Source organism: Chenopodium album, chromosome 13 (assembly GCF_948465745.1).
Source record: "Chenopodium album chromosome 13, dcCheAlbu1.1, whole genome shotgun sequence".
Classification (NCBI taxonomy): Eukaryota; Viridiplantae; Streptophyta; class Magnoliopsida; order Caryophyllales; family Amaranthaceae; genus Chenopodium; species Chenopodium album.
The window spans coordinates 24,424,633-24,447,960 of record NC_137846.1 but is presented as its reverse complement, the minus strand read 5'-3'; the positions used below and the strand labels follow the sequence as shown (position 1 = coordinate 24,447,960).

The window sequence follows — 23,328 nt, the reverse complement described above, 5'->3', positions numbered from 1 at the left end:
GCCCACATCATTCTCAAAAACTCTCTCACACTCCAAATGAGGTGCCTCACATCCATTTACATCAACCATAGCACTCATCACTTGGGCAAGCCTCACTTCTCTCAATTTTTGTTCCTCTTGAAGCTCTTGGAGTTGTTGGGTGAGATATTGCATTTGAGAAAGAATTTGGGGAGTAATGTTATCGGGTTGAGGTTCATGATCAAAATCAAATTGCATATTATCAAAATTAGCACAAACCTCATCACAATGAGCATAAGAGGGGAGGGGGTCAACATGCATACATGGATCATCACAAGGCACATTAGAAGTATCAAGAGAATTCATGCAAAAACTAAAAGAATCTTGACATTGAGAATCAAAACAAGAAACATTACATTCTCTATCATAAGAATCTCTAGCAAGCCAAGTGAAGAAATTCCAAGCATCATGCATAGACAAATGACGGAATATACCATTGTGCATATTTTCAACCATTCCCCTAGTATACTCATTCATGCCCCAATAAGCTATACCACAAGCATCACTAAGAGAACACCCATGGAAACTAAGGAAACCATCTAATCTATCAAAGTAAGCATAAAAGGGTTCATTATCAAATTGAGGAAAGGATAAACATGCCATTTTTATACAAAGAACAAAGAAAAGCAAACAAAATTCAATTAATATACAAGAACCTAGATAATCTAATCAACACAAACTAATGAACGCCTTAGTCCCCGGCAACGGCGCCAAAATTTGATCGCGGGATTAAGTAGTGTCGTTAGGTCTACTAACCCTAATCAAATTAGAAATTTATAATCCTAAACTACCCTAATACAAGTATAGGGGTAAGTAAAGGGTCGAACCCAAAAGGACTAAGTGTATCAATTTGTGCTAATTAGGCTACTAGGAAAGCTTGTTAGGTAAAGAGACAGTTAACTAAACACTACAAAGAGCAAATAACTAAAACTAGGGAAAGTGGAATCCAATTACATCAATACATTCAATAACATCAAACAATTAGATGAAAATGACCTTGATTAGGAACAATCAACACAATTAACTCACTCTCGCACAATTAAGCATGTTAATTATCCTACTAAACTAATTCACTCTCGTGGAACTAGCCTAGCAAAGGTATGGAAGAATTTAGGGCTCTCAACCAACTCACTCTCGCGCAATTGATTGAAAATACAATTAAGAACATAGAATCAATTAGCTAGAAAGATTCTAATCCATAAAAGCATCATCCATACACAATAATCAAGAAGCAATTCCATACTAATCACAATCAATCATTAAATTAATTAACATAATCTTCACCCATTTCCCTAGAACAAAACCTAAGCTAACATGGTGAACAAAAACATGGAAAACAAGGTAAAATAATAATAAAAGCAAGAATCAAATAACTAAACTAATTAATCTACTCAAATCAACAAATAAATAAGCAAAAACAATAATAAATGAAAGCAATAAATGTGAGAGAAAGTTAGGAAGACTCATTGAATAAATGAGAAGAAAAATCCAACAAAAATGCTTCTTCAACCTCTCAAAACTCCATGAAAAATCCAAGCTTTCTCTCTCTAAACTACTCCTAAACCAGAGAGAGAAACTCCTAATCTAACCCTAAGAGAGAGAAAATAAAAGAGCTAAACTACTCTAATCTAATCTAGGGTAAAATAATGTTAAGTGAAAGTTGTGAGAAAATAACCCCAAAGAGGGTATTTATAATACAAGCTAAAATAAAAATAAAAATAAAAGAGAAATAAAACTAAACAGAATAATTAAAATAACTAAAACTAAACCAATAAAAACAAAACTAAAAATAAAAGGAAATAAAAGAAAAATGAAAAAGAAAATAAACAAACCCACTAAAACCCCCTAATCCCACGAAACAAATCAGACCCAAAATCCTCTCCTTCTTTTTCGTGGCTGCTCTTCATCACCACGCATCATCCAACAAGTCACCACCGTCAATACTCCATCATCAACGACCATTGTTGCTCAATCACCACCGTTCATCAACTACAATCATCTAGCATCAAATCGTGGCCCTTCGATTTTCATTAAAATCACGTGAGAAGCTCGTGATTGAACCCACATTTGCGCGCCCGCGAAGACATCGCGCAGAGGTCGCGCAAATGCTACCGACTCCAATCTGTTTTGGACTCCGATGTGTGCGCCTTCTGATAGGGATGCGCGGCCGCGAGTAGTTCCAATAGAATGGGGGCTAAATTGGGCTGATTTGGGGAAATTTGGGGGCTGCGATTGGTGGTGAATGATGTGCTGTGAGGACGCGGTGGTGGTGCTGGGTGTTGTGGGATTTGGCTGCGGTGGAGAAGCAGGGGAAGTTTGCTGTAATTGGGGTTGCTGGTGTGTGTGGTGTTTGCGGGGTTGCAGGCTGGAGGTTTGATTGGTGGTTTAATTGGTGCTGCTGGTTGTTGTTGTTGGTGTTGTGAGGTGGTGTGATTGGAGGTGGTTTTGTTGGACTGGAGCAGGGGGCTGCGAGGGTTGGTGGTTGTTACGGGGGTGATTGGTGTATTGGAGGTGTTGGTGGTTGTAACTGCTGGTGTGTGTTTGTTGCTGTTGGTGATGGTGTGACACTGTTTTGCGTGAGGGAGAGCAGGGAGCAGGGGAGATGGGTGCGTGAGGTGTGGTGGAGGTTAAGGTGTGGGGTGGTGATGGTTAACGTTGGGCAGCAACTTTGGGGCATGAATGCTTCTTGGATTGACACCTTTGACTCGAACTTCCGACCTCCGAGCACGATCCTACACAACCAAGTAAACATAAGGGAGAATCGGGACAAAGAATAAAATAAATAAAATAGAAATAAATAAAATGAAAATAAATAAAGGACGAAATAAAATAAAACCAAGACAAATAAAATAAAATAGAAATAAAAATAGAAAACAAGGGACATAAAACTAAACTAAAAAAAATAATTAAAACTACGCAAGCAAATAAAATAAAATAAAATACGAAAATAGACTAAAACTAATAAAATAAAGAAAATAAACTAAAACGCTCCAAAAATACTCAAAATAAATATAAAAGACGAGAATAATAAAATAATAGAAATAAAGGATAAAAAAGGGTGAAATTATTGGAAAATAAGCCGGAATACGACTCAATAAACACCCTAAAAGTGACATAAAAGTCACTTATCATAGATTCCGAGACTACTCATAGGGTTTAGCAAACATTCTAAAAAGTGATCTCCCTAGTCCAATTAATTTAATTACCTTTTTCTGACAAGGATTTACCCTCGAAAGGTGACAAACACAACAAATCCTTGAACATCATGGTGATCTGCAAAAAATTAAATGTGCTAATGACCCTTGTGGACAATGGGTCAACAATTAATGTTTGCCCACTTTGAACTGCAAGAATGTTGGGAATAAAGGATGAGCACCTGTCTCCATCCACATAAGGAATAAGAGCATATGACAACATTGATTAGTGTCATTTATGACACTCATTTGACTTTATTTTGGATGATTTTTAGTCGTTTTATACCTTCTTTATGTCTTTTTCTCTAGTTTTAGTCTTTTATTCTTTAGTTGGTTCATTCTTAGTTGCTTTTCCCTTTTTCTTATATTTTCTTAGTTTTTATTGCTTTTTCTCTTTTATTAGTTTATTTTCTTTGTTCTCAGGAGAGAGGTGGTGTCCAAGGCTCTCCATGGCTTTTCCTCGGCTTTAAGATACTCAAGATGCAAGGATGATTCCCCATTGTGGCTTTGAAGACAAGATATGCTAGTTCCAAGACTTCAAGCCTACGCTCTCATGCTGCTGCGCTTGCATAAAGAAGTGGTGTTAAACCATCCAATGACATGTTTTGGGACTGCCATACCCAATGGCGATCAAGTGGAGTGCATGAATTGCATCGATGGTTGCACGGAGGAAGTGCCCTACTCTAGAGGCGCGGGTGCGCACCTCTTGTGCGCGGGCGCACACCTCTTGTGCCCGAGCGCGTCGCCCCTGTTTCCTATTCCCTATTCCGTACCCTTCTTCTCGCGGCCGCGCATTTGGGATTTGGGCGTCCAACTAATTTCTCCTTAGTTTTACTATATATAGATTTTCCTTCTATATTTAGTTGGAGGGTGTTTTTGGAGAATTTATTTTTAGAGAGAGAAGTTTATGCTTGGAAATTCTAGTTTTTAGATTCTAATGAGAGAAACTTGAGAATTGGATGATTGGTACATTTGATTTCCTTCTTCTTTGAATGCAAGAACATTTCCTTTGATTTTGATCAAGTTTGTAAGAATCTTCTTCTCTTTAATCCAATCTTTTGCATTTGATTTTGATAATTTGTTGAATTGCCAAGTTTATTGATTGATTTGATTGTTGATAGTTTGATTACAATGATGATGATGATATTGATGATTTGTTTTGTTTTGTTCTTTATTTTAACCATGTGTAGTGAGTAGATTCTTTGCTAGGGATGTGGTGAAGCATGCATAAATGATAGATCATATCTAATTGGTGGATTTTGATTGATTTGATATTGTGATTAAATTGGTTGATAGAAATTGTACATGTGTTTGATTTTGTAAGAAGTAGCTAACCTTGATTTTCAAGCTAGATTGCATTGTAACTCTTGAATGACATGACACATTGATTTGGAGATTACGTTTATCAATTGAACTTAATTTTTGATGTGTTGAAGCTTAAGAGTTTTGATGATGATGAACATAAACTAGCAAACTTCAATTAATAAGAATTCTCTAAGTGTTGTAATAAGAACAGGTGAAGTAGACTTTGAAAGTGGAAGAGTAGCCTAACTATGAAGACTCGAGGAGATTTCAAGGAAAGTTTTCCAACCAGGAACTAACTGTGAGTTCCCTAATAGGAACATGAAGACAACAAGTTGAGAAGCTCAACTTGGCCTGCGTTAAAGATAGCAAGATTCACAAGAACTTGGTCTGCAAAGTTCCAGTTGAGAACTGGAAGTCAAGTGACAGCAGGAACTTAGTCCTGGACTGCGTGAAGCCCGAGTATCCTGGAATGCAATAATTAACGAAGAATTTTAGTTTTGTTAAATTTTTATTCTTTAGATTTGCTGTAAATATGTTTGGTAGGTTTACACATGAGATCTATTAGAAACGTGACAAAAGCTTGGCAAGCTTAAATTAGGAAAAGTTTTAAAGAAGATAAGTTTTGTGGAAAGATTTATTAAAAAGATTTTATTTCATAAAATCCGGATTTACTAAAAGACATTATTGTTTTCATAATTTATCTTTGATAAGTTTTTCTAAAAAGATTTTTTTCTAAAATGATTTACATAAAACAGTGTTTTGTGATTTGGTAAAATAACATAATTATCTTTTGAAAACCCTACTTTCTATATGAGTTAGTCTTGTATAAATTGTAGAAATCACATTTCATATTTTCTGGGAGTTTATGCGAGAAGAATTCGAAGAGTGCTTAACAGTGTAAGTTTTCCAAGTTCATTCTTTATAATATTAGTTTTAGATTTCGTGTGTAGCTTACCTTTCATATAATAGAGTCAAATTATTTATATTGGTTGGGTTATTGGGTGTGTGTGTGTGATTTATCTTTGCATACAGCTTTGTAAGCATCAAGGTTGAAGCTGAATGAAAGTACTCATGGGGTACGAGTGAATCTAAGTCAGGGACTTAGGTTGGGTAGAATAGGGTTCTACTGTGTAGCAAGTTCAGTCTGGAACTTGTGCATAAAAGGTCTTACCATAATAGGTTGTAACTTGTGAGTTTTCCCTAGTATAGTGGATTGGTTTGGTTTTGGAAATCCCTTAGAGGGTCGAGGTTTTACTTCTAGTAATTGGGCCCTAGAAGGTTTCCTCATAAAACAATGTGTGCATTGTAAGTTCCTTTACATTTTGTTTTATATTCCGTAAAAGTAGTCACTAGGAACTCACATACAATTCACCCCCCTCTTGTAGTGTTCGTCTCAACTAACATGATGTTTCTAGTTAGTCATTTGTAGAGACCCCTAGTTTGGCGCCTAGGAAATAGCCTATCGAGTCCTCTTGATTGCAATTGCTATTTTTCCTTGCAGTGTTTGATTGATCGAGCTCCCATCCAATTAGCATTTCTATTGTGAGTGTATGTGGATCCTAAATCCCTAGTGTTTGTGATATTAATTTTTCATACTTGATTAGTTGTTGAACCTTAGCCTACATAAAACCATATTCATTCTCTTCGGAATAGCTTAACGAAAGAATATAGCATTTAACCCTCCATTCCTCGTGGATCAACCTCGAATTACCCTATACTATGTCTAGGTGTAGTTGATCGAATATATAAATTTTGTTGATGATGTTTGAACAATTAACGACATGCTTGTATCGCCCATCAAAATGCGTTGCCAGGGAACGACATAGTTTATTGTTATAGTTGTTCAGTCTATTTCATCATATTTGATAAACTTAAAATGATTTTTCTCTTTTAGGCTACATTGGTTGCCGTACGTGCTACTAATATTTTCTCTTGAGATTGTATGCATAGGGCACGTACGTGCTACATTGGTCCCTAATACCATTTGATCTGGAAATTGAGAGGACTATCACGAAATTAAGAGTTGCTAGTCATTCTTTGAGCTCTAGCCCTCCAAGTGAGGAAGAACATCAAGAAGAAGATCGAGAAAGCATGAGTGCAAATCCGAGAGTGGCATTGAAGGAGTTGGGAACTCCTTGAGCATATAGGTTTGAGAGCGGGATTGCTCCATCAACAACTCTGGCAAATGATTTCGAGATTAGACCGGCGATGATTACGATGATAGAGAGGCATCAATTTAGTGGAGCTAAGCATGAGAGTCCCCTAAAACACCTTAAGGAATTTGAGAAATATTGCCATACCATTAAGGTGAATGGGGTTTCTTAAGAATTCATCCGCCTTAAGATTTTCCCTTTCTCTCTCATTGGGCGTGCCTTGGAATGGTTGGACAAAGAGGTGAAACTAAACTCCCTAAGGACATGGGATGAAGTGACAAAAGAGTTTCTATCTCGTTTCTACCAACAAAAGAAGACGGCCGAATCAAGGATACTCATCCAAAGCTTTAAGAAAAAGGCGAATGAGAGCTTATATGAGGCATGGGAAAGGTATAAGGAGTATCAAAGAGAGTGCCCACATCATGGGATACCAACCTATCAAATCATCTAAATTTTCTATGGTGGTCTAAGCCCTCAAGGGAAATCTTGCCTTGACGTGGGAGCGGGAGAACCCATCATGAACAAGACGGAAGAGGAAGTTGTGGATATAATTGAAGATGTAGTGAGGCATTACATGGATTGGCAAGAAGTTGAAAGAGAATCAACAAGCAAAACCGGTACTGCGGTGTATTCGATTCATCACCTTAATGCCATCAACAACTTGTCTTCACAAATATCAAATCTAGGGAAGGAGATGACCTCTATCAAAACAAAGCTTGAGAGTGCTTCGTCACAAGCACCAATTCTTCCCTCTCACAATAAGGAGAGAGGTACATCCTCTAACTCTACTCCTCTTTCTACTTCCAACAATATGCCAAATAGTTGTCTGTTTTGTGATATTTGTGTGTCATATGACCATGATGCTTCCAATTGTCCTTATGCATTTGTTGATAATTGTGGTGATGTTGATAGTAATGATAGTGAACATGTGAATTTTGTTTCCAATAACAATGGGACAAGATTTGATGGCCAAAGGAACAATGGGAATAGGAACTATCACCAACAAGGGAACTTTGACAACTATAACCAAAATAGGTGTTATAGAAACAAAGGAAACAATAATTTCCGAGGCAACTATAACAACCAAGGTTATAGTGGCCAAAGCCAAGGTCAAGGGTATGGGAACCAAAACTAAAATAAAGGTTATAGTAACCACCACTAAAACTTTGGCAAAAATCAAGGCCGAGGTAATTAGAGTAACTAAAATAGGGGCAATTTTCAAAACCACAACAAAAGGGGTCCTCCACCCGGTTTTGCTCCAAGAACTAAAGGCAATGGTGATAATTCCTGTTTGGGGTATTTTTACCCTAGACACTTAGGCCAATGAGGGCCTGCCACGTGTCAGAGGCTGGCAAGTCATCTCTGACCAATCTCCAGCTGACACGTGGCACTCCCAGATACCTCCTCAGAATTGCGGCCCTTCAAGGGCCCTACCATCCGGGGCACCAAGAGCCATCTTCGAAAGATGGATAAGGATGATGATGAGCAGGCGTCTGCCAGTTCCACCTTCCCAGACGTCCTCATAACTGAGAAGGACAGGGGCAGCGTCCGCCGCCCGCATGACGACCCGGTTGTCATTGAATGTAAGGTTGCCAACCAATTGGTTGGGCGTATCCTTATTGACACCGGCAGCTCGTCGGACATCATCAGACTCCGGTGCTTGCAGAAGCTGAAATATAACACCAGCAGCATGCATCCGGTCACCCACCCCTTGGTTGGTTTTGGGGGAGGGATGGTCTACCCAGCCGGAAGAATTGACTTACCCATTCGGCTGGGAGAAAAAGGCCAGGGGCGACATATTGTCGTCAGATTCTTGGTCGTTGAGGAGTTGACCGCCTACAACATTATTCTTGGCCGACCAACTCTCAACGAAACCAAGGCGATAATCATCCCGTCTCTCATGCTCATCAAGTATGAGCGGGATGATGGCTCTGTTGGTTCCCTGAACGGGGATCAGAAGACGGCCCGGGAGTGCTACCTCTCACCCGTCAAAGATACTGTTGCCGCAGACGACCAAGGGAAGGAACCAATACACCTTGACGATGTCAAGGATGCCAGTCCAGCCCCACCAGCAGCCGGAAAGAAAAGGAAAGCTGCACAGCTTGTGGAGGTGAAAAAAGAAAAGAAATAGCAATCACTGACCGGTGAACGGTCAGAGGAGCTCCGTCCCCAACCGGATGACAGCCGTCTAGAGCGAACTGTAAAGGTTGGGACGGTTGCCCATGCTGTTCTGGGTGCAGATTTGCACCTTCTGCTGAAAGAATTCAAAGACATTTTTGCCTTTGAAGTGGAAGAGATGCCAGGCATCAGCCCGAATCTCGCTGTCCACAAACTCGCCGTGGACCCAAAAATGAAGCCCATCCGGCAAAAGAAAACAAATCACGGCGAGGAAAGAAAGTCAGGCGGCAGCTGCCGAAGTAAAAAAGCTGTTGGATGCTAGGTTCATTCGGCCATGTAATTTCCCCGACTGGGTGGCGAATGTTGTGCTTGTAAAGAAGCCGAATGGTACCTGGCGTTTGTGTGTTGATTACACATACCTCAACAAGGCATGCCCGAAGGATAGTTATCCACTTCCGAATATTAACAGCTTAGTCGATTCTACAGCCGGTCATGCCTTGATGAGCTTCGTGGATGCCTATTCCGGCTTCCATCAGATACCCCTGTGGAAAAAAGATCAAGAGAAGACGGCCTTTGTCACTGATCAGGGGTTATTCTGTTATACTGTGATGCCGTTTGGCTTAAAGAATGCGCCGGCTACGTTCCAACGGATGATTAATACAGTCTTCATTAATCAAATTGGGAGGAACGTAGAGGCATATATTGATGACATGATAGTCAAATCCAAGCAGCAGGCGGATCACCTTGCTGATCTCTGAGAAACATTCACCACACTCAGGCGGCATAAGGTTATGTTGAATCCTAAGAAATGCGTCTTTGGTGTTGAGTCTGGGAAGTTTCTCGGATTCCTGATTGATCAAAAGGGGATAGAAGCTAACCCTGAGAAGATACAGGCGGTGATTGACATGAAGTCACCCAGCACTGTCAAGGAAGTTCAAAGACTCACCGGTTGTCTGGCCGCATTAGGGAGGTTCCTTAGCCGGTCAGGTGACAAAAGCCGTTACTTCTTCCAAGCAATCAGGAAGAAGACTAGATTTGAATGGGGGGATGATGCTGAGGCGGCCTTCTAGAAATTAAAAGAACACTTGCATTCTTTGCCAAGGCTTGTTAGTTCTTTGCCTATAGAAAAGTTATACATGTACCTAGCCGTCTCAGACCATGCCCTCAGTGCTGTTCTCCTTGCTGAGCGAGACGGCATCCAGCTCCCGGTATATTTTATTAGCCATGTGTTAAATAATGCTGAACTCCGGTACCCCATGGTTGAAAAATTTGGTCTTGCTCTATATATGGCCTTCAAAAAGCTAAATCAATACTTTCTGGCACATCCGGTTGTAATTTACACCGACCAGCCCCTCAAGCGGCCAATGTCTACTTTGGAGTCATCCGGTAGAATGTTAAAGTGGGCTATTGATATGCAAAGTCTTGAAATCACCTATGAACCAAGGAAGGCAGTGAAAGGTCAGGCGTTTGCCGAATTCATTGTTGAAATGACTCGTCCGGTTCCTCCGGATAATATTGATCAGGTTTGGAAGGTGTATGTAGATGGGAGCTCTACAAAGAACGGCTGTGGTGCAGGCATTATCTATGAATCTCCAGAAGGAGATAAATTTGAGTATGCACTACGGTTCAAGTTTCAAGCCTCAAACAATGAGGCAGAGTATGAAGCCCTGCTAGCCGGAATCCGCATGTGTAAGGCAGCAGGGGCAACAAAGATTGACGCCTTCTCTGATTCTCAGTTGGTCGTTAGCTAGTATGAGGGAAAATATGAAGCAACTCATCCAGCTATGATCAAATATCTTCAGGCTGTCAAAGAATAGGTTGGGTCACTTGAAGAGTTTTGACTGAGTCAAGTGCCCCGGTCAGATAACAACCAGGCGGATGCATTGTCAAAATTGGCATCCTCCGCCTGCCATGATACGCCTCGGTCAGTTTTTTGGGAAGTTCTGGAAAAAAGAAGTATATATGAAGAGCCCATTGGAATTCTGGACCGAAGTTCTACCTGGATGGATGGCATCCGGGCGTATCTAACAGACGACACGCTCCTTGATTCACCACAGGAAGCAGCCGTCATGAAGAAGAGAGAGCAGCTAACTTCGAGATGAGAAGCGGAGAACTCTTCAAGGCTGGATTTCTCAAGCCCTTGCTGAAGTTTGTTACCCCAGAAAAGGGGAAAGAGGTTCTCAAAGAGCTGCATGCGGGATTTTGCGCCTCCCACATAGGCGGCAAGTCCCTAGCCGTCAGAGGCAGGCGACATTATTTTTGGCCTACCCTTGAGGCAAATGCCAAGGAATTTGTGAAGAAATGTGACAAACGCCAAAGGTTTGGCAAGCTTATACATCGCCCGGCTACTGATCTTACGGCAATCCACAGCCCAGTCCCATTTGCTAAATAGGGGATGGACATTTTGGGTCCTTATACGCCTGCTCCAGGCGGAAAGCGCTATATTTTGGTGGCTGTGGATTACTTCACCAAGTGGGTGGAGGCGGAGGCAGTTAAGAATATCAAGACAAAGGATGTCATCTCTTTCATTTGGAAGAACATCATCACCCCGGTTTGGGGTACCTATGTCTATGGTATTTGACAACGGCCCTCAGTTTAAGACGCCCCAGCTCAAGACTTGGTTGGGAGATCAAGGGATCTCAAGTTACTTTGCCTCAGTCGGCCGTCCTCAAGCAAATGGCCAGGTTGAGGCTTTCAACAAACTCATCTCAGACGGCATAAGAAAGAAAATTGAAAGAGCCGGTGGTTTATGGGCAGAAGAATTGATTCATGTCCTATGGGCCATCCGGACAACTGTCAAAGGGTCAACCGGGGAAACTCTATTTCTCATGGTGTACGCTGCTGAAGCCATCTTGCCCATTGAACACTATGAGCCCACGCTCAGAGTGATGCTCTATGATGAAGAGACAAATTAGGAGGCCATGCAACTGGCATTGGACTGACCAGAGCCTACAACAAAAGAGTACACAAACGCCCTTTGAAAGTGGACGATTTTGTGTTACGCAAAATGGAGGCAACTGGTAGGGCCAATGAGCTTGGAAAGCTAACTCCAAATTGGAAACGCCCCTACTGGATCTATGAAGAAGTAAGAGACGGCACCTACCGCCTGGAAATCCCATACGGTAGACGCCTGCCTAGAACTTGGAATGTAGACAACTTGAAAAAGTACTACTAAGTATTGTAAAAATTTTCTTTTAAACAAAGAGTATTAATGAAAAGTGCTTTTTGTTATCAATTATGTTTGTTTTTCTTAGTTCCGTCTGGGTTTTCCCCATACGGGTCATTTTCTTAAAGAAACAATGTCTAAGTTTTAGTATCTCACTTAAACGTCTGAATGACATGAGGCCAAAGCCCAGATAACCAACTAAGTTTGAAACTTAGTATTAAATTCAAATGTCCATAGTGACACGCGGCCTATGGCCAGATCCTAAAGCTAGGCACAAAACCGCCTAGTGGCTACGCAACCGATCTCCAACTAGACCAGAGGCCAATGGCCGGATGGTTGTCTTTTCCAAAAATTCGCTTATCCCAACATGGATAAAGGCGTCCGGCGACACCCCTTCGGGTGCAATCGTCGCAGAGAACAACCGACTACTTGTTCTACGTATCCATATAGATGGCAAAGATTGAACGACTAAATTAGCCAACTCATAGCCATCTGACTTGAATTACTCCTAAGAACGTTTATGACTGTGAAATTCCGGATGTCCCTAGACATCAGCCGGAGTATTATCATAAGCTCTTACTTAGGATTTTTCCATTTTTAAAAATTACGTACTCCCCCTATTGGGGCAAAATTTTTTTCGCGTAATGGCTATGATTGTTACCTAGACGGTCAACTACCGCCTAGGGCAGAGGTTGTGCGCCTGTTATTTGTCCGGCTGTGTACTTGGTTTGGGGCAATCACCATTGTGATTGATTTTCTTACAAACATCTCATACTCTGTAAAAGTATAAAAAGTTTCCAAGACAATCAATCAGTTTCAGGTGAAACCAACCACACAGCCGTCCAGGGGCAAGGACAGCCGGATTTGTACCTGCCGCATGCTTTTCATAAGTTAGGCAAAAATTGTGCAAGTATAAGAAAAACCAACTGAGTCGTATACTTCATAAATAGTTGAAATTAGCACAAAGGCCAAAACAATTGTTAACCGAAATCACATCCGGTGAAAAGACTAATGTTACCCAACCCCACGGTTGGTAAAGATACATGAAATACTCGGCACACAAGCCGGAAAGAAAGTAACTTGGCATACTGTCGCAGAAATAAAAGAGAAGAGCTGAAAGCTACTGAGTGGGCTGCTCCGGCTGGACCTGGCCTGTGGGGGGAACTCCCTCCGGATCAACAGCCTCTCCAGGCTGGACATCCTTGTTGCCCTGTTCCCCCTCTTCTTCCTCCGGCTCCTCGTCATCCGAGACCTCAGCCCCCTGCTCAGCTGCCCAAACCTTGAAACGAGGTGGAGCTGGGTCACCAAGGACTTCGGCATCGTACACCGCAGTGGCATAATCATACCGAAGTTTGTACACCTCGAAGTCAACATCCGGGTAGAGGAGCCGCCAAGCCATTTTCAGACGGACTTCATTGTCCTGCTCATTTTCATTGATGAGCCAGCTCTACTCAGCGTCGAGCTCCTCTTTGTGCTTGGCCTTTAGGGTGGCCAACTCAGCAACCAGCCGGGAGTTATCCTTCCGGAGATTCGGATTCTCCTTATCGGCTCCCTCCAAGGCCTTGAGATCCGACCCGACATTTTTCAACTACAGCTCAAGATCATTGATCCGGTTGGTAGCCGCGTCGTTAGCAGCCGTCAGGGTCTTGATCAGCTCCTCCTATTTCAACTCCACTGCTTTAATTGCAAGATCAGACATATATTATGCATATTCAGCAGAGTTGAGGTTTTGTTGGGCCCTCTTCTTGGCATCATTTACCTCATCTTGTTTCTTCCTGAAGGGCACCCGAAGCCCATCCACCAGCACCATAACCTACACAGGGTCAGTCGGAAAATCAAACACTTAGTGGCAAGTCCAACTTACCTCCGCCAGCTGACCTAGGATTTGGTCAAAATCTACCTCATGGCGGTTGGGGACGGAGTTCTTCTCTAACTGGGTGAGAGTTCTCACCATTCTCTTAGCAAACCCCGCCATGTCCGGGGCCTAGAAGTAGCATCTGCACCATAAGAAGTACTTGGTGAGAGACTAGCAGCGTATTTGGCATTCATTCTTTGCCGGCTGCTGACTGACCCCCCGGAAGGGTCGACCATTGTCTTGACTCTCATAAAGTCAAGCGGCCAAGGAATCTCAATCTTACCTTTAGCGTTAGCTCTCGCCGTCTCCTCCCCTCCATCTGCAGCTTTGAGTGGTTCGCCACTCTTTGATGCCTCTTGGGCATCCGGCTTTTTCTTGCCTTCTCTCTCCGAGCTTTCACTCAGAGACTTCATGGCGGCGGGGCTCTTGCCTCCGGTTGTGGGGTGGTCTTTGGCAGTAGAGCCGGAGACCGATGAGCTTTTCCTCCCGGCTTTGGCAGCCAGTGTTTTCAGTTGCTCATCCCCATGTCTTTTCAAGACCTTTGTAATGGACCGGGGGAGGATGCCAGTAGGAGCCTGCAAAATAAAATGAAAGTTAGTCACCGGCATCAAAAGAACGTGAAGAAATTCAAGACAGAAAAAATAGATGGTCTTACCCCGCCTTTCTAGGCCTCAGCGGCAGCCTTTTTGGCCAGCACCGACTCCTTGCGAAGCTATGCGGCAGACTTAGCCGGTGTCTTAGCAGGGTCCACCATGTTCCTTGCTTCTTTTGCAAAAAACAAAAAAGAAAGATTAGAACAAGAATAATGGCAGTCATTGAAGTATAAAATGCAGACGACAAATTGTCGGATAAGTGAGTGAGTCTACCCTTGGGAAACATGATGCTTAACCCACAGGCGGACAAGAATCTCTCATCCTTGAAGAAATCCGGATGGGGGATCCAGTTTTTTGGTACAACTATATGACACCTATCCCCTAAGGGCTCAATTGTAGTCTTGAAAAACTCGGCTCTATTATCTGCTCCCTGGCCTTGGTAGACAGTGCAGGGCGCACACATTTCTGGCCCACCAAAGCCTGCTCCTTGTTGTAGCACCGGAGAATCTCATTTTGCTTCAAGGAAGGGGAAAAGATCAAGTACCACTTGTCCTTCCATCCTCCCCATTTGGGCACCTTGTCCAAAGTCATTAAGTACTCCGGGAGCGTGGAAAGAGTATACCACGCCCCGTATCCGCCTGGGACACTCTTCAGGTAGTGCATATGGGCGAAAGCAGTGAAGCTGGGCTCAATATCCTAGAGCTCGCAGGCGTCAATATAACTCAGAATATTGACCCAGGAGTTTGGGGTCAGTTGCCAAACTCCCAAATTATACCCCTTCAAAATCTTTCTGATGCCTCTGTGAAGGGGGAAGCGGAGGCCGGCTTTTATCGCCGCCTCATAGCAAACAAAATAATTGTTTGCGTTGTCAATATTGTCCCCCCAGGCCATTACAACATTGGCAGGCGGGACTATAATATCCCATCCCTCTCCAAAGGGATGTTGCTGTTTGAAGGCCTTGAAGCCACTTTCCAGAAGAGAAATATCTCCCGGCTGCATCCTGGTCTTTGTAGGATCCGGATTTTCTATCACTTTTTCTGAACGGTGATACGCCTCAGCAAGGTCCTCTTGGTCAGAGCCGGATGCTTCGGCCTCTAACCTCTCAGCGGCTTCGCCGTCTGAGTTATTTTGTTGCTCTGGAGAGGAGGCGGCTTCCTCACTGTCTCCCTCTTCCATTTCGTTACTAGAGGAAGTGGAGGGGGCATCCTCCTGGGAGTCACTTTGCTCATCAGGACCTTCATAGTCCTCGTCTCTCACAACTTCATCAGCGGGCACTTTCCTAGTGCGCTGCCGCCTGGGTTTGGTAGTCGTTTGTTTTAATCTAGCCATTGTGTCCTGCACAGACACAGAGAGGGAGGAAGCCAGAGATGAGCAAAGCATTTCTGAAACTCCAGACAAGGCACCCCCGATTCTAAACTCAGCCGTACCAGGAGACCAGCTGAATGTCCTAGGCAGTGCCGTGTGTGCGTATGGAGAGTCCATTTTATTTTTTGAAAAACTAATGTATACAGCCGGAAATGAATGTATACAGGCTAAAAAGAGGGAAAAAGCATAAAGAAAGGTACAGGTAGTTACCTTACTTTGAGTTCTGAAAATCTGAAAGCAGCAACAACCGGTGACCAGGTGACTTTGAGAAAGCACACGGAAATCTGGAATTCGCAAGAACGCAACCGGGATCAGAGCACCTCTCTCTAAGAAAATCTCTTTCTCTCTCTAAAAAGTCAACGAATGACGAAAAGTGAAGAGGAGAGAAGGGGGGGTAAATCCCTATTTATAGAGGGGTGAAACGGGGGAATCCCCGTCACACCTTCGTTAAAAGAGCCGTTTTTACTGTTCACCTTTCACGGGTGGGCACGTGTCACAGGCGCCACGTGGCCTGCCATGTGCCACCTGTGAGGGGCAAATGTTTGGGGTATTTTTACCTTAGACACTTGGGCCAATGAGGGCCTGCCACGTGTCAGAGGATGACAAGTCATCTCTGACCAATCTCCAGCTGACACGTGGCACTCCCAGATACCTCCTCATAATTGCGGCCTTCAAGGGCCCAATTCCCCAAAATCCGCTCTTTTGCAGCGCAGCCCACCTGTCCTAGGACAGAATGACCTAGGGGAGGGCACTTTTCCCCATGACCCTATAAATAGGGTGATATTCCCCCATTTTGGGGGCATTCACAATCATTTATTACATCCATTATCTCTCACATTAGAGAATATCTGAGCTTGGAATCCAAGCAGATCCCTACCTTGAATTCCGCACTTTTTATCCTTCTTCAAGTTACTAACTTGATCGTTGGAGGCAGAGCTCCACCCATCCGGAGTCTCCGTTGCTTTTGCAGGTACAGACCCAAACGGACCAATCTTCGAGTTGTAACTCTCCCGAGGGACAAAAACACCCAAAACAATTCCTGTGCCCAACCTTCATGTTCTAGATCTTACTTGGAGGAAATTATTGAAAATCAAACAAAAATCTTGAACACATACATGACGGTGAGCGACAAAAAGTTCAATGAGATGATTACATAGTAAGATGCTTGAGACCCAAATCACTCAATTAGCAAACACCTTGAAGGAGAGTGATAGTCTTTCTTCTCTACCCTCTCAAGGGATTGATCCTAAGAAACCGGTCTATTCTATCACAACTTGGACTGGTAAGGTCCTTGAAGAAAGTGTTTCTAGGAAGAGTAAGGAGGGTGAGAAGGTGAGTGATTCGTACGAGGAGGATAAGCATGATATGCCAGGGAGAGAGAGTAAAGATGCCAAGGAGAAGGAGAAGATTGAAGAAAATGTGCATTAGGATGTGATCAAAATCAAGCTTCCCTACCCTCAAAAGTTCTTGAGGAACAAAGTTGATAATCAATTTGGGAGATTCATCTTTCTATCCCTTTTACTGATGCTTTGACTCAAATTCCAAATTATTTTAATTTTCTTAAGGAGATATTGAGCTGCAAAAGAGTGTGTAATGAAGTAGAATCGGTGGATGTTGGTGAGTGTTGTAGCGCTTTAATTCATAATGACTTACCCCAAAGATGAAAGATCCCGAAAATTTCTCCATCCCTTGCAAAATCAACGGTAATCTTTTTCAAAATGCTTTTTGTGACCTTGGGGCTAGTGTTAGCATTATGCCCTACTCCGTTTTCAAGAAACTTAAGCCGATAGCTCCTTTCAACCAATATGACACTTCAATTAGCCGACAGCTCTATTAAGTTTCCCAAGGGGAGGATTGAGGATGTTCCCCTCAAGATAGGAGAGTTTACTATCCCCGTTGATTTCATTGTGCTTGAAATAGCGGAAGATACCTATTATCTTAGGGAGACCATTCTTAGCTACTTCGGGTGCTTTGATTGATGTGAGGGGTTGTCTTACAACTTTGCGTGTTGGTGCTGATAAGTTGAGCTTTAAGCTTAAGTCAAAAAATGAATCTTTTTCATCTGTGAAGGGTATTATGAGTGTCAATTCCCCTTACTTGAATGATAATGTTTGCATGGTTGTGTCTTCCTCTAACGATGTTTGTGTAGTTTGTGATGATATTTCTAACAATGTTGAAAGCGAGTTTGGTAGTCAAGATATCAAGGAATCATCATAGCTTGAAGATGAGGAAATGATTGAAATACCTTCATGGTTTGAGCTCTTATCGAAGGATGTTTAAGACGGGTCTCTATGTGTTGATGGTGCGAAACCGTCCACTAAAGGGAGTAAGAAATCAAAAAAGAAAAAGAGAGTTCCTATGGAGAAGAAAAAGAAGTTGAAGAACAAAAAGCTTGATCCGGTGTTTGTAAAACAAGAAGATGTGTTTCATGGAGTTGTTTCACTAAAGATTAGCATAGATTTTAACCTCCCCACCACTTTGAACAAGGTGGTGTTCTTTGACCCTCCATGATTTGGAGGAAGGGTTGAGCTAAGGACCTAAAGCAAGCGCTTTCTGGGAGGCAACCCGGACTTCTAACCTTTCTTTTTTCATTTTATCTTTCTTATTTTTCTTTTATTTTCTTTCCTTTCTTTCACTTGTTTAGTGTTTGTATTTGTAGGTTGTTTTCATGAGAATTGGACTCTTTTGAGCGAGCATGAGCATTATTTGGCGGTGTTATGTGTTTTGTGATGAGAGGGTGCTCGATATTCATTGAAATTTTGACACGAGGAAAATGTAGGTCGTTCTCTACCCTTTCCTAGAGCCAAAGAAAATCCTAAACACTCGACCAACCTAATACGAGTATATGGTAAGTCAAGGATCGAACCCAAGGGAATGAGTAGGTGCAAGCTATAGCCTAGGTTAAGCTACTTCGAAGATTGCAGGAAGATGTGGTTGGTAACTAAGGTATCAAGAAAACTGGATAAATCGAGAAATTCAAATTACTAAACACTAGGGATATAGGTTCCACATGCAAGCTTAATGATTATGCTAATTAAAGGATCACTCAATCAATTCAAACATTGCAAAGGACAAACAATAGTTGCAATCAAAGGAATTCAAGGGCTATCTCCTATAAGCCAAGCTAGGGTTCACTATGAATGGCTAAATAGGAAAATCACAATCAAATTCAATCAATTAAAGCAATTCTCAAATCAAGGGTTCATGTCATTTAAATTTGCAATGCAATCTAGATTAATCTTATAGGTTCATCACTCCTAGTCTAATTAATCTCATGCACAACTATGTCAACCAATTTAATTGCACCATTCAAATCAATTTAGCATCATCAACTAGTAAAAATCATCAATCAAGCATGCTTCCCCTTCTCCCTAGCAACTAATCTACTCACTAAACATGGTGAAATTAAGAAACAAAACAAATTCAATCAAATTCATATTCATTTAAAGCTTAATCAAAAGAAAATCAATCAATCAACAAATTCTAAGCAAGGAATGTAATCTCAATCAAAATCCAAGAAACTAGAAGGAATTGCATTAAAAGTAAATCAAGGGAAAGAAATCTTACAAACATTCATTGAATTGAGAAGGAATTTCAAGATCAAATTGAAATCTGAGATCAAATTCAAGTACAAACAAGTAAATCTTAAGCTTCTCTCTCTACTTTCTCTCTCTACTATTTCTGGAAAAATTCTCTCTCTAGTACAAAGTTAAGTCGTCCTCAAAAAGAAAGTCAAAAGCTATAAATAAGAAAAATCGAGCGAAGGGGGCCGCACGGGCCGTGCGCACGCACAGCCCAGCCGCGCGCGCGCACAACTGGGTCTGCGCGCACGCACCCATGTGCGATGCACTAGGCTTTGGCTCCTTCGCTTGCTTGATCAAACTCCGCGCTCCCGAGCATCCCCATCATCAGTGCACTCAAGATGATGCCCGCGAACAAGGCAGTCCCAAAATGAGAAAATTGACTTGATTATTCACCTACAAAACACAAATAAAACAAAGAGAGAAAGCGTAGCAAGGTAAAACTAAAACTAAAATTATGAATTATCAACTAAAAATATGAAAAACTCGTAAAAACCAATCGAGAACTAAAGTGAATTATAAAAATGGAAAATCAAATAAAAGTAAGAGAATTATATGAAAATGATGAAAGAAAATAAAGAAAATGAACTTAAATCTTATTCTTTTGAGCGCCATAAACGACGCTCATCAACTTTGAGTCGTATGGGTAAGGTAATCGCAAAGGTGAGTGTTAGATCATTGGTCTAAGATGGAAAAAGAGGTGCTTATAATGTGAAGGAAGTTTGATTTTGGTGAGCTCATTATGGTGCTCTCATGAATTTGGGATGTTGAACGCACTGTCAAGTGGTTTTGAATCTGATATGTTTAGTGGGTATAATAATCTCGGGATTATCTTGAAGCTCGAGCCCACCATCAAGCTCACCAAAGGAGAGGTCGTTCTGCGTAGGTGCGCAGGCTCGTTGCGCGGGCGTGCACGAGTTGTTACCGTGCCTATTTCTTCTTCTTTCTTTTCTTTTTCCCTCTTTTCTTTCTATCCTACCACACGACACTCATCCTCTCTCAAGATAAACACAAACCCTAACCCTCACATCATCCATTTATCACTCTAAATCACTAATTCCTCACACAAAATCATCAAATTTTTACTTATTTTTCATCAATTTAACCAATTGACATACTACTTTCCACCATTCCTTCTTCTGCAAGATTAATCCACCATTGGATTCAAATTTGGGGATTTTTGAAATGGGGAGAATTTGTGCTGAAAACTTGGTTAATCTTGCTCCTTGTATGGTACAATCATCTTCTCTACTCCTATTTAGATTGTTTCATCATTTTTGATTGAGAATTTGATTATTTAATGATTGTGAATAGTAGTAGTATTGTTTTTATTTTACTTTGAAGATTAATATGATAATGTTGATGCATTTGATTGTTGTTAGCTAATTATTTTTGCTTAACATTTGTTGTTGTTGATCGTTTAGCTTTGTTGTAAAATTTTCGTGGCTATTTGGTGAAGTTGGAAATTGTCTCTTAGTTATGGTAGTAGCATTGTGGTGTTGGTTGTGGTAGTTTTGTTGAAGTAGTGGTGGTATTGTGGTGAATCTAGTGTTTGTGGTTGATATATTGGTTCATTAGTTTTCATCTTTGTGGAATCATCATGTCAAAAATCTTGAAATCTTTGTCCTCAAAGAGCACAGCAGGAAAGGAAAGGAAAGGAAATCCAAGTGATAATCAAGGAACCTACAACTACACCTCAAACACAAGAGTCCGATGAGTCTCTACCTTTGCCCACTCTAAAATTCAAAAATTCACTCCATAAACCAATTTACAATCTCAAGAAAAGAACCTTAAGACCCTCTCGCCACTATCACCGGCAAGATATGATCAAATTGGGTATCTTTGTGAATACTTCCTATTGGTGTCTTTGTGAATACTTCCTATCGGACTTATCTTAAGCCTACAAGAGAGTTCCTTGCAACGTTCTCTACTACTCCGGTGGGTGATGCAGAATTTGAAATTTCCTTCCAACTTTTCAATGAGCCTCAAATTCTATCCCTTGCAGAATTTAATGCGGCTCTAAACTTTAACCCGACCGCTGACCTCCTTTTCTTGGAGCATGAGCATTTTAATGGGTTTGTAGAATATGCTTGGTGGAATGCTATCTAGGGCAAGGAAAGATTTGCCGCCCGATACTCCTTGGCTAGTGACATTTATCAACCTTGTCTTCGGGTTCTACACCGGCTTTTGGGATACTCGATTTTCCCAAATCAGGATTTGGGAAAGATGTCGAAGCTAGAATAGGTTGTGCTTTGGTTATTCACTAGAGAGGAGACGCGAGGGAGGTTGAATATGGGGCACATTTTTACGAGGAGTTGTGAGTCCATGGTAGGTGGAAGGAGGACCATGGAGATAACTTGTGAAAGCATGATCACTCGGTTGGCTTATAAGCTTGGGTATGATCGTAACCTAGCTTCATGTACTCCAGTAGGGGATGCGAAAGAGCTCTACCTCGACATCTCTCAACTAAAGCAAGTGAACTTCATTGCGAAGAATGATGATGATGAGGTGTTTGATTAGTTGCTTAGGCATGAGCACCGGTGTTACCTTCTAAAGATATGATGAGTGCCATTTATGGCACTCATTTGATGAGTATTTAGGTTGTTTTTACTTTCTTTTCATAGCTTTCTTTCTTAATAAATGCTTAGTTTTATGCGTTTTCCTCTTTGTTTTCCTTTTCTCTCTTATTTTGTGTCTTTATGGTTTTTCTTGTGTTTTATCCTTTATTTCTCCTCTTTTCGTGGTTGTAGGTATCATACGAGGTTCGGGTCTTGATATTGGTGGTTTTCTAAGTTGGAAGATGCTTTTGAAGTAAGCTCATAGCATTGGGAAAGTTCAAGATGCAAGGAAGTGGATGCTCCAAATTCTAGCTCTTGCGCTCTCAAGCTGTGCTCTTATGAAAGATGGTGTTGAACCCACCGTGGAGGCCCTTGGAAACTGCCACCCGCAACATGTATCAAGTGGAGCGCGCAAAGACCCATTTGCGAACGTACGAAGCGGCAAAGAAGTCAAAGAAACCCAGAAGAGCGCCGGCGCGCAACCCACAAGCGCAGGCGCGCTGCCCAGTCGCAAGGGTGCGCAGGCCCCATGCTCGGGCGCGCACCTCTGCCCGTGCGGGCGCTCCTCCTTGTTTTCAGCTTCGCTCGATTTAGTTTTCCACGCCTCTTATAAATACATATTTAACCCGATTTTTGTAAGAAGTTTTAGATATTATTTTGATCATAATTTTAGCTTAGTTGACAGTTTCTCTCTCTAGTTTCAGGGTTACTTTAGGAGTAGATTTAGAGAGATAAAATTAGAGATTTCAATGGTGATTTGAGAGATTAATGATACAAGGGTGACAATTGTGTTGAAAATCTTCTCTATTATCAATGACCATTTCTAACTCTATCTCATCTTATTGTTTTGTTCAGATTCATGTTTGTTTGATTTGATTTGGATGTTTGATCTTGATTAGTGATATTTTGTTGATTCTTGATTTCTTAGTTGTTTGTTGTTAGATTATGATTCTTGAGTAGTTGTTTGGCTAGGGATTAGGTGAAACTTGTATGATTGATTAATTGGGATTAATTTGGGAACAGTGTTAATTGATTGTTGAGAATAAAGTGATTAATGTAAGTTTGCATGTGTGTAATTCGATTGGGCCTTGAGAATTATGCTAGATTGCATTGTAATTGCTAATGAAACGACCAATTGATTTAGGAATCGCAATTATCGATTGGTTTGGATTGTGATTCTCCTAGTTTGTTATTCGTAGGGACCACTAGCTTAACGATTAGGAGATAGCTCTTTGATTCCAATTGATAGCTCTTATCATTACTTTTCACAACCTTTGATTGGCTTGTTCTTCCGAAGTTGTTGCAATTGTCATGATTACTTGTTGATCCCCATTCCCTAGTGTTTGGTTGTTTGTTTTGTTAGTTGGTAGCATTACCTCTTCACCTTCGACTTCGACCTAGATTAGGCGCACATTAAAAGCA

At 41.6% G+C, this 23,328-nt stretch overlaps 1 pseudogene; it reads right to left on the bottom strand.

Annotated features, from left to right (window-relative positions):
- Positions 1–7,001: 7,001 nt before the first annotated feature.
- On the bottom strand, positions 7,002–7,099 carry LOC145577167 (small nucleolar RNA R71; annotated as a pseudogene).
- Positions 7,100–23,328: the final 16,229 nt, after the last annotated feature.